This window comes from Cataglyphis hispanica, chromosome 8 (genome assembly GCF_021464435.1).
Source record: "Cataglyphis hispanica isolate Lineage 1 chromosome 8, ULB_Chis1_1.0, whole genome shotgun sequence".
Classification (NCBI taxonomy): Eukaryota; Metazoa; Arthropoda; class Insecta; order Hymenoptera; family Formicidae; genus Cataglyphis; species Cataglyphis hispanica.
In genome coordinates, this window is record NC_065961.1 from 7049600 (window position 1) to 7066133 (window position 16534).

Below are 16534 nucleotides of genomic sequence, written 5' to 3' on the forward strand. Positions count from 1 at the left end.
GCTCTCCCTTAGAGATTTATTCTACTTTCAAACGAACGATTGGCCGAGCAATTGTTCCTCAGTTGTCATGAGAGTGCAGTTTATGTAGGAGAATAATGTTTGCGCTTGCTGTATACGCTATTTCTGCGTGTGCATGTGGAATTATGAAAGAGAGAGAGAGAGAGACAAGTGATAGCATCGTGATGTTCCCTGCGACGTGTCTATACTAGCGCATGCCAACTAATAAGGTAGACGATGATAAACGCGCAACGAGTGATAATGGTTCTCTTTGTCGTCATGCAGGCAGATGGGATACTCGAGATACGCGCAACGATATAATGACAGTGACAGGGATGACGGTGACAGTGCACAATATCGGCAATGGATTCGCCGATGAAAACATTGCTAATAGGAACGATTATGCGATAAGGTCTACTATCCTCCTCCTCTCCCTCTCCCCGTCTTACTTTTTCCCCTGTGTACCGTCTATATTAAACATTATCGTCATTACATCCCGTAATTAGCCGGATATCGGAACGTAATTTCGCGATTTTCTTATCGACACTACGATCTAAACGCAAGAACATTTAATTTAAATTTCATAGAAGCAGCAGTAACAAAGTGTCGCGTCGTCGACTCGAGACTACGAGATACGACATCGACTCGATCTTAATTAATTTCTAAAACGACGCCAATAAATTATACTGACCCATTTCGATGCTGTCATATTTCGCACATCTGTCACGTCTAAATATTATTTTATATGAAAAGAAAAAAAGGTTATTTATTGTACGGGGAAAAATGTTTGACACGTTTGCAAATCAGTTCTTTTATAAAAAACTTTCTCGAATTAATAGTCGTCAATAAGTATTTTGCTAACGTTTAAGTTCCAGTAAGTCTAAAATTTTTAGAAACTATTTTCCTCAAAAATGATAACGCAGTTGTTGGCATGTTATTTTATTATGTTCTGAGAGGTAGAAACAAAACGTACGAAGCTATGCACGTACCATATATATGATATAGAATCTTTTCTCCGGAAATAAAAAACAAGAGAGACGCTACCGCACGCGAAACGTCATTCGTTTTCGTGAATTCACGTAAATTGATAAAGCAATCAATCGCAAACTTCACGGCGCATAAAAGCAAGAGGATCGGGCATGGTCATCTCGATATAAAAACGGATCTAAAAATATCGCTGACGACAGTCACTCGGATGACACAGGCGGAAGCGTAAGGGGACGGATCATTATCATCAGAAGCACTTTATTTCACTCGATGTTTTTCGCGCTATCGTGTAAAAACAACTTTGTTTTTTCAAGAAGTTGACCTTTGTCACGATCTTTTTACTGAGCGAGGCGGCTTCAATGTCGCGAAAACGTATAGAAATCGACGTACCTCGTGCTGAGAAATTCATCATTTATTTAAAAATTTAAAATATTGTCTTTTTTTCTTAACAATTTTCCGATTCAAGAAATTAGTTTTAATTTATATATAAAAATTGTAACAAAAAAAAAAAAAGAAAAAATGGGTAAATTGTTTGCAATAATAAAAAGAGATTAAACTATATTCTTTTGAAGAGTATCTCCAATTATTAAGTATGCTATACAAATTGTTGACCGCTAAAAGGTTCTCGGATGAATCGCTAAAGTAGAAATTAACATTCATGATGCGTTTTTGTCTACTGATCGGCATCTGCCCTTGTGAAACAAATAAAGGTGACCCTGCGCGCGCGCGTACATTTATCTGTCAAGGCCATCAGCTGACCAGAGTGATACGTCTTGGCGAGTTCTCGCATTCGAGTGACGTATGTGGACGGGGTTGCGGCGTCACGACTTTATTAGCGCGAGGGAGGAAACGCCAGCTCCAAACGAGACAATTCGCGTGAGAGCGATCGCAGGATTAAGCCTACCCACGGTAGACTCGGGCGGCCATATTTGGCGAACAAGATCGCAGAATCTCCTGTCGTGCTCTCTCCCGGCGGAAATCAACGCTATAAAAACTGACGTTAATGTATTCTTTTTTCGGGACGAAAGTTTACAACAGGCTTCGACTCCCACGCGTCTTCTAATCGCCTAATCGCGCGGAGAAATATCCGATTCGATGCAGAGTGCAAAAGAAAAAAAAGACGACCGAGGGTCTCCAGGACCGCGCCTAATGTACGAGGAGACCCCATAATGCGTCCTTCGTTACCCGCTATGGGGTTGAATAACAATAAAGAGAAGAATAAAAAAAATCGTTAAATGCAGCAAGACGCGACTATATTGTTGCGATTTTAATTCCACCTTGCGCGCATTCCACGTCGTATATTTTTTCCTTCTTACGAGAACAGTCGGGAATTAAGATAGCTGACAGAGAGCTGCATCAAGAAAGTTGCATCGAGTCGAACAAGAATATTATATCCCGTCATATTTTTCGTAGTTTTTAAAGTATAATAAAAAAAAATGATACCAGATTATTTTACATTATTTTTTGCACAATTATTATGTTATTATCATCGATTGCATAAGAATAATATTATACTATATTTTTCTTTATAATTAATAAATTTTATAATTGATCAAATTAACAAGGAAGATTATTCTTTATAAAAAATGCATCAATTTCAAACATAAATGCAGGTAAAACTCGGCAATTTTAATCTTTTATAAATTTTCTTCTGTAAATCTACTTATGAATAAATATATATAATTCAAAAATAAAAAACTATAAAAATATATAACATCGTTTTTGCATCTGTAGTATTATCAGGCAAATATTGGCGATGAGAAATCTGCTTTTCTCGAGCACACTGACATACATACACGATTCTTTAATACGTATTATTTGCCGCTTCCTCATGTTGCATAACAGCACTAGCACGGGAATAATAAAAACGTAGCCTTCTCTGTCAGTGAGTGCGACAACGAATTTCGCGATGATTTCATGTTCGTCCTCGACGTTAGTCATTAGCGGCGAGATCGCGACAAAAGCACGGTCAAATTTCGTTCTCATGCGTGTTAGAATTAGAATCCTCACGAGTGTGGAAAAACAAGAGTTAGAAGGTCGAAAGGCGATACAATAAAAGCGTACAAAGTCACCGGCATCGTCATTCCGAAGAATCCTCTAACGGTCCGCCCCCCGTCCTCCCCTTCAAATCTTTCACATTCGTTACGGGATAATAGTGCGAAAATCAAAAACGCGCGCCGGCAATAAAAGCAACAATCGAGACTCACGTTGATTATACATATATATATATATCACACTATTCTCTAAGAGTCCTACGAGGACATTGGGACACCGAGACACGTAATAAACACTCCCGTTTTTTTGCGCGCGTGAAACGTTTAACACCTTCTTCATTGACTTTTATTGACGGAGCGAAGGAGCCCGATAATAAAATCAGTGGTAGTCGAGGCGGCGAGAAGGGCATCCGTCCAGGTCTCTCGAAGGTGCGAAGGCTCGCGTCTGCAATCGCGATCAAGCCGCTATTAGAAAGCTGCTGCTGGATTATAGAGCACGGAGTGGATCCAAATGGAGCGAGAATCATAGGCGGTTTATACACGGTGCTCTCGAAGAACTCACCCTATGTAGTTTCAGTAGCTTAATAACAGCCTTGAAATCCAGGAGATTTCTAGATTACATCTTCTACACTATACTTTTATCCGCATGGGTTTTAGAGAAAAATTTATATCAATCTCTATACATAATAAAATGTCTAATTTTACTTTTAGTAATGTCACGCTCAATAAAAATGTATATTTTATTCACGCCATCTCTCATATTTATATATTAATTTTTTAAAAGATTTTTTTTATGTACTCTATATTCTCGCAATTTTGATCCTTTTGGATTTAATAGACTTTAATCGACAACAATTTAATAATTAATTCCTGCGATATTTTCTTAATCAATTGGTGTGACATTTTTCTAATTTACAAAAGAAAAGATTCTAGCCTATGATTAAAAATTATCTTTCATGTGATTATTTTTACATTTATATAAATTAAAATTATTATTTATTTTTTCCTTTGGATTTCTTATTAGGTCATTTTTCGAACGTGTCTGTCCGCGAAAACAAGTTCATGAGACTCGTTTCTTACTTTTTTACCACGGAACAGTGCGTTTTACGGTTAATATCACCAGACCAATAAATTTACGCAAACATCGCGTAAAGCGTGAAAAAAAAAAAAAGACTGAAAAAAAAAAATACGCCCGTTTCGAGCGGACGCTCGTGTAACGAGAGTTGTCAGCGTCTCTGTGTGCAATTACATCCGCTTATTTTTCTTGACGCCAACTCGAAGCCTTTCGTTTCTAGCCGTCACCCGTTACGCCGGGCAGTTGGAGAATCGACGAGAGAGGCCGAGGAAAGATTTTAATTTAGATCCTGCGCGCGGCAGGAGAGAATATCGCGCCGCGCTCGTGCAAAAGCCGGGAGGATCCTTCGCGCGCACGTATTTCTCCGGAACGGGGTACCACTACTTATAAAACTCCTGCTCTTACCATTCGATGTAGATTCGCCTACAAACTTTATCTTCAACGGCCCATCGAGCCTACTCTACACTCAGGACGAATCCCCCCCCCGCGTTTACCTTAATTTGCCTGCATAGTTGGAAAATTTATTAATTTATTTTCCTCCTAAAAAATACGCCGGTTAAAATTTTTGTGTTAAATATTTAACACATGTTGTTGTTAATTGAACTGAAATATTAAATTATTGACTGAAGAAAAATGTAAGAATAACACAATGTGTATAGTTTTATACAATAAATATGTTTCGTATTAATAGCGACAGGATTTATCTGTCAAAATTTACAGAAAAAAAATGTTGATTTTATTCTGTAATAAGAATGAAAGTAACTAAAGACCGTCAATAATATTTTTCCAAATTAATCTTATCATTAAAAGTATGTTAATTTTACACAAAATTTATATTTCAAACTATTATAAAATTATAATTAAATATTGACGTAATATTAGTATCATCATTTAACATGTATCCATATTATATTAAATTAATATGTAAATTTGAGTGGATCATTTAAGACATGCGATATATCTTATAGCCAAATTTTCCAACTATGTGTGTAAATCGTATCTCGAGCGCTTCCTTGTAATACTTTTCGGGTCGTTCATCCCGCGATCACGAAATTCGTCGCGGCTTTTTGGCTGCTCCATATTTTTTTTCACGCTTTCACTCTCATGTATAATAAGGAATTGGCTAAACTCTTGGTTAAACAACCGCTACTTGATTACCGAAATCGCAAATGTAAAATTTTCAATAATGAATCTGTATTAAATGTATTCTGTTTCTATGCCCAAAACATCATCGATTATCATAAAACAAGCTTCTAGCATTTACAGCACTTCATCGTGGCATTAAAAATGTTTACAAATTAACGAATTCATAATCTCATTTGCTGTTTCGGTTGTTCGAAAAGATAAATGAAATAGCATAAATTACTGTCACATCAGAAAGTCGAAGAGTTACTCGTATAAAAATTTCATCACGAGAAAACCATCGAACACCGTCGTAAAAATGACTGTCCAATCGTGATTCGGTAGAAGAACTAGTAGTGACTGTGACTTTTTTCATTCGAAGCTATAATTATCCGTGCTAAATAATTCCGCCGTTTTTAAGTTGTTGCGACATGTACATCTCTCTCAACCTTGTAATAATCAAATCAATGTAATTGATTTGTGTATTCGATCTCTGAAAAGAGATAATCAATATCCGAACAAACTGTCACTTTGTCATCAGTTTAGTCGACGCGGAAATATGACTCAAAACTAATAGAACACGTACGGCGCGAGCATGACGCGGACGCCAGAAATGGAAATGGAAATCATAAGTCGCACTCGTGACTCGTAAAAAAAAAAAAAACAGGCGCAATTACTTTATTTGCGCACATATCATACACGGTTGAAATTTTTTTTTTTTTTTAAATTTGACATATATCACACATCCCAAACAATAATCCACATAAATTTCTGTCTTAATTTAACATAATATAAATATGTTAATTGATAACACTGATATTAATATTTCAACACAAAATAAATGCAAATTTAATAATTTGAAATAAATTTTAAAATCAACATATATTTTTAATGATAAAATTAATTTGGAAAAATGTTATTGTCGGTCTGTAGTTACTCTCACTTCTACTATAAAATAAAAACATTTTTTTAATGTAAAAACAGATAAATCCTGTCACTAATAATAAATACTATACATCTATTGTGTAAAAATGAAAAATATGTGCACATTGTATTATTTTTACACTTCTCATTTGATTTAATAATTTGACATTTGAATTCAATTGACACAACAGCAATATATTAAATTAACACATGAATGGATAAAATATTTTAAACAAAAATTTTAACTGGCATATTTTTTAATAAGAAAATAAATTTTCCAACTGCATGTGTGTGTGTGCGTGCCGCATATCTCCTCTCGCGTCGCGATTATGCGAGGCAGCCATCGCTTATACCGGGCAGCAGGAGAAATCTGGACGCGAAGGGTCACGTTACGCGGATGCATTATGGTGAATGGAACCAGCAACGGTGATTCCCATCGAAAGCGTCCCTCTCTTCCTCTCTTTCGCTCGTTCGCTCGCGCGCGAGTAACACTGACACACTTTGTACACGTCAAGGCCGAAAGTTCCTCCCGGTGCTTATCGTTGCACCGTCTCTCGCGTGTATTCGTCTTCTTTAAACCCTTACGTCTCTATCAACGGTGCGGTTACACGCGACGCACGTCCGCCCGCTTGCCGTACGCTGAAACGTGCGATAAAACCGTATCGGAGATTCAGCGAAGGGGATTTACACCTCGGGCTGATGGGCGCGATCTTCATCTCGTGAGTGCGGACAGGCGAGAGGGCGAGAGAAAAACAGGAGAAAATCGAGCAATCGACCTTTTGCGCATCGAGTCTATTTACGCTCAACGATGCTTGATAGGATGCATCGTGCGTAAAATATATATTATTTTTTACAAATATAAAATCAAAATATGTTTTCCAAAAAAATTATTTTACAGAGGACTAAAATTATAGTTTTCAAAAATGTATATCGATATAATTAATCATATCTATAATGTTTATTATTAAAAATAAAACTTTTCTCGCAATCAGAACACTTTCGCATCAAATTTATCTGAAAAATGAACTATCGAAAAAAAAAAATTGTTGTCAACAAATAGATCCGATAGGACAGAAACTTTTTCCACACGTTATCATTTATTAAAAAAATTTATCCGACACACATGACAAATCTGACAGTTTAAGGAAGCGTTAAGTCGATCCTTCGCGATAAATCGTAAATCTAAAAAAAAAAAAGATATTTATAATACAAAAAAATTCGTAAATCTCTCGACGTATGAATTCGGAGGACTCGGATCGAGTGATCCTCGAGGACAGACACGAGTGCTCGTTGCACCCAAATGCCAGACGACATCTCCACAAATGTTTATTCCCGTTTCAATCCGGCCGCGTCAATGAATAATACGTATTCCTTTCCTCGATATCCTGTTTGCCCTGCTCCCCTCCCTTCCCCCTCCCTCCTTTTCCCTCGTATTATATCACGATCGTTGCTCATAGCGAGGAGCTCGGCGCGTATGATCGGTCGACTCGATCTCGGAACCGGGCAAGATTAAACGCCTAGATTCGCGCGCGCGCGCGCGCACGAGAGGAGCCTCTAGCTGCACACATCGGTGATTAAAGTGTCCGTTAACGCGAGTTAATTGATCTTTCAGTTAATGGGATATTACCCTTCCGCTGGTTCGCCCAGCGCCGAGTCGAGCGAAGCTCGGCCGGCAGATCCAATCTGCGCGCGAAATAACTCGCTCTCGGGGGACCCTCTGTAATCTATTCGGCTCCGCGAACATACGTATAGCGGTAGAAGCCCTCTACCCATCTCTCTCCATCCACCCGATCCTACCGAAGACTCGAGTGCTTCAGCACCGTGTCCTCTTCGATTAACATTCGCGGTAAGAATCGAGCCGAGCGCATGTGCCGGAGGATTCGATCCTGCCAAGCGATTGACTTGTCGCGCAGCGAATCGTCATTATCATTTTTATATGTGTCGATGTTAGAGATTTTGCCCCTATCAATGTTAGATTTACCTTCAGTGACACAGTAGCATTCCGATCGTTTAGATCCGGTACTCTCTCTAACGTTACAACCCTTCAGGTTCCCCGAGCGGAATCAGAAGAGGGAGAAGGAGGATTCTGTTTCTCTCTCTATTTTTTTTTTTTTTTTGAAGAGCTATCGTGGTAATATTCGAACTGAACACTCTCACGTTCGCCAACTGTCACTATTCACCGGATTCGCGAATAATAAATGAGATCGGCTCGCTTGTTTTTCTCTACCCCAATTTGCGACACTCGTTATCTAACACCCAAGACGCAACACCCAAGATCAGCAATTCGATCTTTCAAATTGTTTCACACTAACATATATATATATATATATATATATATATATATATATATATATATATATATATCCGAAGTCACTCGATATTACTCGCGATCCCTCGCGATAACTCGCTCTTATCGACACCTTGATAACACCGCTTGTTATTCGTACCTCCTCGCGCGAGTCGCCTCCGAGGATTCGTAAGAGACTGCAGGTGTCTCAGAGCTGCAGGCTCGACTCGGGGGTCCGATCAGGGGTCCGGACCAGGGGGGCACAGACCGCCGCCGCACCACGCACACGTCGTTCGTTTTCCGTTCGTTCTCCGCCGAGCGCCGAAGAACTAATAAAAGCTGGGACCCAGCTTGAAACTGCGTAGGCCGCTTACTACTCCTTCCACCGCGTCCTATCCCACCGGGCCCGAGCACCGACCGGAGACAGGCAGGAGAGTAGGTACGGACGGACACAGCACGGACGTACAGAGTGATTTCAAGGAGTACGTACACCGGGAAACGCGATTGCTGAATAAATAAATTCTAATGGTCCTTGGACGAATTCTTAAATTAATTTAATCGATTATTGGTAAATATTGATGATTTAATCGGATTAGATAGTACAATTTTTCTAAATATATTTTGTTATGTTGTATTGTGTGACTGTTTGAGGCGGTTTGAGTTTATATTTTCAAATAATTTCGATATTATTGTAAAAGGAACTGCTGTGGCTTGGCTTTTCGTTTGAATTGCAAGTAGAATGTTAATTATAATATTTTTTAGATTGAAAGTGGCATAATCTCCTAATTTAGTAAGTGTCAAATTTCCTAAACTTTAAAAATTTTTTTAAAATTAGTGTTCGTTTATTTATGTTAAATTAAGTTTTCGTTTAAATAAGAAATTTTTAACAGAAACAAAGCTGAAACGAAATCGTTACTAAATGACTACAAATTGTAATAAATAATTGTTTTAACTTATAATATATTCATTGAAAGCTAATACTATTCTATTCTGTTCTTGTCAAAAAAAAATATACAGAAATAAATCGATATAAATGCACTTTTACATTTACTCTTACTACGCTTCTCTCAATGGTTTTCATCAATTACAACTGTGTCGTCTTGAAAAAGATCAACGTCTATTTTGAAAATTTATTTATTATTTATTTATAAATAAATAATTATAAATTATAATTATAAATAAATAATTAGACAAATTAATTATAAAATTTAATAATGAATTTCTAAATAATATTATTTATTTATAAATTAATTATTAAATAATATAATTAATTAGTTATATAATTTAATAATTAATCATTGCTCATCTCGTATAAGAAATTTTAGTATCTCACACTCTCCATATCAACATCACTCAAACAATGCGTGTATCTAACTACATATAAATATCTATATTGTCACATTTTGATACTCACATTGTTAGATTACGTCTAAAAAAGTTCGATGAGTCTACGATATGCCCATTAATTAAATTAATGTCTCTGTCAAAAATCTGATAGTTTGACTTATACTGATCGATGATGAAAAATATCTATGAGTGTTGAATATTTAATTTGCCGCAAGTATATCAATGCCATCATGGCAACAGGCATTCAGCCGGCGCTAATCGCTCGAGCTGACCGTTCTGCAAGCTTCCTGTCTTCCTCCCCATCTGTCAGTAAACTCATAATCTGTAATCTGTATTGTAAAATCCTACTCGATATACCGCGCATTTAAAACGGTTCGATGACTCGATCGTTACGCGACATCCTCGCTTCATTAATATTTTGGTCGAAAAGTTTTGATGTCGATTGATGTTGACTGATGATGAAAGATACACCATGTCAAAAGCGTTCGATGCCTCGTGCAAACATATCAGTGTCATCACCAGCGACCATTGGGTCCAGCGCTCCCTGTCTCTCTCTCTTTCTCTCTCTCTCTCTCTCTTCTCGATGACCACTCTTCCCTACCTACCTGTCTCTCCCTACCTGCGCGATTACAGACTGCCGCTGCTGGTGAACGTCACTCGGTCAAGGTCCCCCACCAAAAACCTGCAGCAACAGAGGCTGGCTATCGCCAACGCTCGCCGCTTCGCCTCGGCCTGCCACGGTCGACTTGGTCCACGGACAATGCTATACTTGGTGTGAACCAAGTGAGGCGCGCGAGGCCGTTCACAGGCGAGGGTGAGGCTATCCAAATCCTCGTACTCGATGACGCTTTCGCGCTCGTTACGGTGCTGAGAGAACAGAGAGATATGGACCTCGGCCTCGGAGTGTGTATTCATCGCACCTTTCGCGTTAAACGCGGCTGTCTGGTTATTGAAATTGAGTGCAATCTTTTTCGGTCGATGCGCCATTTCCATCCAATAGCGAGGATAAAGGATTATGTAGAAAAATATAATCTCCATGTTATATTCGATTAATACATCTTCGCATATTTGAAATTGATTAATAGATATATGATCAAAGAATAATCACGTGAAATAATTAATTGTTTTCATTAAATATAAGAGGTTGCAACAAAATTGTTCCTTATAAAAAATTGTCCTTCTAAAAAAGATATATATATATATTGGAAAATTATAAATTTAGTTTATCTAATTAAATTTTAATAATTGTTACCAAATTTTGATAGCAAAAACAAAAAAAAAATTAAAAAATATGCTATGTATTATTAAACGTATAAAAATAATAAGTAAATTAATAAATAATTTAGCGATTTCCTATACATGCTATATCATCGAAATAAATTAAGATTGCAGAGATAAAAGCGAGATATAAAACTACAAGTGTGATCATAAAAATGTTCGCATACAGATTAATATGAGAAAGACTTTCAATTTCTTTTTTTATATAATACAATGAAGTATGCGCGTCAAAAAGACTCCGTGACTCGACGTGACTCGTTTGGCAAAGTTCCTACAGATTGTTACAAATAATTAAGGGAGTAAATGTTTATAGTCCCGTCGGAGTGCGGACTCGCCGGATCGTACGTCGACGATCGGCTACGTACCGGGTACGGTAGCATGCCCCGATAATAACAGGATATTTTACGATCGATTTGGCGGATAAGCGTGTTTACGTTAGAGATCTCGGCCTCGGACTTTGTGCGGGGCCCCCGCGCGGCGTTGAGATGATACGCGGCGTTTCAGCGAATATGACTATAAATAAAGAAAATAACAAGGGGGAAGGAGGGGAGGGGGGAAGAGAGAGAGAGAGAGGAGGCTGTTGAGGGCAGCAGACATGCAGCAGGCCGAGGTAGACCGAGAGAAAATTGTGCGCCACTAAATATAAGTATCAAGGAGAGGTATATATACTAGTGTGTGCTACAGTAGAACACAGACGGAGTACAATTACACGTGACTGAGGATCGGTCTTGTTTCTATTTTGCTTGATTTCTGTGGGTAGTTAGTCCCGATCCCAGTGTGGCAAGCCCAATCACAATGTCGATTCTCTCTCTCTCTTTCTTACTCGAGAGTAAGAACAGCCCTATTATGATTGGCGTAATCATCGCATGGGCGAATCAACGGCACTCACTCTCGGCTACATAAATAATTGAGCCTTAAAGTCGGCCTACGTGCCGCGGATCTAGCTGATGAGGGGTGGACGGAACGGGGATGGACGGTGCTCCACATTGGACATGCCGCCACTAAGAGGAGAATTATTGCGTAGCAATGATGATGGGGCAAGGAAGTCGGGTCGTTAAGATGCGCACCCTCCATGCAACGGCATCGCTCCCTTTTCCCCCCCTCCCCCCTTCCGTTTCACGGAAAAAAAATGCGTTTATGCAAAGCGTCGGTCTAATAAATGTCCCCGGGTTACTACTCAATCAACGGCTGCCGGGCTTATTGAGTTACACGGATTACGTCCGTCACAATACTTTGATTGATTCCTTCGGCGGCACTCGCTCCCTGTGTCTCATTTGCATATGCAAAATGCGTAATGTGTCGCGACACATAATGTAACGAGATTTCAAGCTCGAGCACCGCATAATTTTCCTGCTTCAACTCGTAGCTTTCTAATTCGATTCGAGTTATTTCGAGAGATCATTATATAATCTCTGAAATAAAATTAATTTAACGGCATATATAAATTTTATAATTATAATTTTTTTTAATGTGACTTTAAATTATTAAATATCAGTATCAAATAGATTTTATTATCTTTTTCAACGTTTTTGCAAATATATTAATATTTTAATAATATTATAAATGTATTAAAGTTTATTTGTAATAATATTTATATATTTTGAATAATTATTAAGATCTTGCAACGTCTCAAGAATAGTACAACATGCAATCTAATGGCTGCGATGTGTTTTCGGGTCGGCGAAGGATGATCAGCTGACGCATATATTACATATGTAGACACTATGAGATCAAAAGATTCTAACCGTGCGATAGCACCTGATCGGCGAACAGTGACGAGAAGAAGCGAGGGAAATGTGTTTGCATGATTTACGATGGAAGCTCGGGCGATTCTAGCGGAGAAGCGAACTCGCGGGTCAGCAGAAGATTTCCCTTCCGTGGTAGTTGGTTCTCACACACCAAGTGATTGGCGTGCGTAAATGGGTGACGACTAGACAGACTTGGGTGGAAGCGGCAGGATTTTCGAGATGATGATGATGATGATGGCGATAATGATGATGACGACGACGACGACCACGATGATGGTGACTAAAATGAAAGAGCGTTCAAGGTTGAATGTGGCGCCGTCCTTTTCTCTCTCTTTCTCCATCTCGGTTTGGAACGTGCCGGCCTTGAACTTGCCGCCGTGCTAATGAAGAGCGCCGACGAAGGTCCCTTGCTCGCAACAGAGTGGACAGCCGCCAAGGCGGTCTAACTAGCCGCACCGCTGGCTATCTGATGCCGGCAGGCCACGGCGAAGGGGGCGACGGGTTCTTCCGATGAAGAAATTATTTTCACTTTCTCCGTCACCGCGATGGTTCCGCGCCTCGAGCCGAGAGCGTAAGCCAGTGTAAGCACGTGTACGCTCTCGAAACTCAGCCTCTTCTCTCTCAGCCGGAGTTAATTACGACGTTGAATCGCTCCCCCGTGGAGAACGCTAAATCCGTGACGTAACGAATGGCGTAACGGAAGAAATCGAATACGGATAGGAAATAGTACTTTCGTTTTCACGGAACGACGCAACAAAAATAGCTGTTTTATATAAATAAAATTTATAAATAAATAAATATAAATAGACATATATTTGTATATTTTTTTTCTGTCTTTAGGATATCTTTAACTTTTTCTGAAAAAATTGGCTCATGATGAAATGTTTGTATTGTATTATTTAAACGCGGAAAGATATAAAATATAAGACAATTTTGATAAGCTTGTAGGCTATCTTGTTTTATATCAGACAGGAAGTTTTATATCAGACGTGAAAGTTACTTGACGTGTCCTGATTTCTCACGTTTTATAATTTCATAGTCTTAGTAGTAATTATGCTTGACACTCTGCGACTAGGAAAGGAGGAAAAAATAAACAAACGGTCAATGAGTTCCGGTAGATGTATGTTACACGAAGCAGCGGCAAATGTCATTACCTGTCACTTTCTCTGATCGATCAAGTCGTGCGGATAACGGATACGAGAAACACGGCCAAGAGAAACAAAAAAGAGTAAAATAAGAAATAATTATATGTTTCAAAATCAAATATAATTAAAGTGGATATATGAAACAAATGTGAAAAGAAGTGACGTAAAATAAATAAAAGATAAATAAAAGAAATATTTAAGAAAAAAAATCAATTTTTTATATTATTATCTCTGAAACAATCTATTTTCTTTGTGAAAAATTATATTCAATTATTATAATTCTTATAATTAATTATAATTAACATAATAATAATAACAAATAATTATAAATAATACTAAATAAAAATATATGATGATAAATATGTGTACAAGGCCCAAAATATATATATATATATATATATATATATATATATATATATATATATATATATGTATGCTATAAATATATATACGTTTCGGTCAGACTTTGAGATTTTATAGAAAATTTTAACAAAAATCTAAGCAAAAAGTTTCTCTATATCGTGTCTCTGCATCGAGATTAAATGCATCCGGCAATTTGTAAAAAATTTAAAGCATTTCGCATGTGTCGATTTACCGATAACAATTTTCTCACCTTCTGATGTCTCTCAGGTATCACCACGATTGCATGGTAATTGTATTTGCATCGAATCCTTCATATTTCGCGAAAGTGTACTATACCGTGTAAAACTGCGTTTTATCATCGGAATCTTAGATCGCGATACCATTATTTGGATCTTCGTATTCTTGAACGGCGTGGAAATAAATCACGATATCAAGAACAAGTTGGTATTGTCTAGTTTCGCACACAAGGAGAATGGCATTATTTCGTAACTTTTAAGAAAGACTTTTCAATACAATCTCAAAGTCGAATATTCCCTACGTGACTCGAGAATGTTTTTATATCGTAAAGAACATTGTAACGAGAGAGAACAAAACGAGTCCTTGTGCGCGGATATTAATCGTTGCTTCTTGGGTGGCGCGAAAATAAATCACTATATAAAGAACAAAGTGCAGCTTCACATGGAATTACATCTCTTAATTTTTTAATAAGACTTTTTTTTTCCGCATCGTCATCGTCGTTTATCGGTGCCTTTACGTGACTCGAAAGCGTTCGCTCGCTGACGTGAGGCAGAGAGATTAAGATGACCGGCGCGAGACTGGACTTTATGCATCAGCGGAATCGTTTTTCGCGCTAGCCACATAAATAGCGATCCGGAAATTTATGAGTAAGGGCTACGAATTTATGAGTATCTACGCCGAAAAACCAAATTCGGACAGGCGCGATCCTTGGGCGATCCTCGGATTCTATCGCGTGCCGGGCCCAAAAAACGGCAGGAAGCAGGCGTGTCGCCCACGCGGCGAGAAAAATTATCGACCAGACCTAAAATCGGATAGCTATTTGTTCCGCGAAAAGAGAAAGAGAGAGAGAGAGGGGGGGGGGAAAGATTTGAGATGCGTCTTTAAGAGAGGGGAGGAAACGCTCAATAAATTGCTTCTCCCTTGGTCCCATCCCCCCTTTCCCCTTCGCGCCTTTGGATTCTCGCTTGAAAAATCCATTAGGTATATGGTCAGGGTGAAACGGTCGTGTATCTGCTTACGTTTGTGTCATCAATCACGCGTTCTCGTCGCAACCGATGTCCGTGAATTACGCTCGGCCATTTATCGCGAGACAGCCCTCGACCCGATTCCCCGACCGGCCCCGTTTTATATCTCAATATCCGTGACACTTTCGCAGACCTTAGGGAGCCCGATCATCGCGATTTTTTTTTTTTTTTTTTATTTTCTCGTTCTCTCTCTAGATCGTGGATCTCGAGGAAATCTCCTCTGAAATAGTATTCTCTATTTTAAAAAATGATAAGGTATCTGTAGATCATTATAATTTTAACAGATAAGAAATATGATCCTACAATTTCATGTATATAATTTTCTGTGATAACATTTAATTTTGATTGAAATAATTATTTCGCATTAATGTAAGATATATATCATGAAAGTCAGAGATATAATAAATTTATCGTGAGAGGAGCACTTCAAAAAGCTTTCCTGTGAAAGCAAAAAAGGATAAACTTTCGTAAATTAAATTATAAATTTTTTTTTTCGATCGATTATTATCTCGACCGATAGCCCGAACTCGCAACGTCAGATATTCACCGCAATCAAACCGATCTCCGTTCTCCCCTCCTCTCTCTCTCTCTCTCTCTCTCTCTCTCTCTCTCTCTCTCTCCCGTGCCGAGTAAATTAATTCTCGCACGCGGAATCGATCGTCGGACCCAATAACGATTTCGTAGCCGGCGTAATTTACGTTTAATCGCCGGGGAAAAGATTCATCGATCACGCGGTCGCGGGACTACGTAAATCAAACACTCGGATACGCCATTGACTCGCCGGTGAAATATGGAAATCGTGAGTTCGTGCAATCACCGTTATACCCCCGATACCGAAAGCGAGAGAGAGAGAGAGAGAGAATGAGAGAACTCTCTCGGCCTCTTATATTAGATTCGAGTGTTGCCCGCGGCAAGGTAAGAGGAACATCGGTACTCGCGATCGGACTTGAAAGATACGCGATCTTTTTTTCCCTGCCGATCTCTCTCTTTATCCCCGCTCGTTGT

The 16534-nt window shown here is 38.6% G+C and overlaps 1 protein-coding gene across 1 annotated transcript in view; it reads right to left on the bottom strand.

Moving 5' to 3' along the window:
• LOC126851530 (uncharacterized) overlaps positions 1 to 8716 on the bottom strand; it is a 110957-nt gene extending 102241 nt beyond the window's left edge. Inside the window, exon 1 of the mRNA XM_050595604.1 lies at positions 8547 to 8716. The gene's annotated coding sequence lies outside the window, so the exon portion shown is untranslated. The remainder of the gene's footprint in view (positions 1 to 8546) is intronic.
• Positions 8717 to 16534: the final 7818 nt, after the last annotated feature.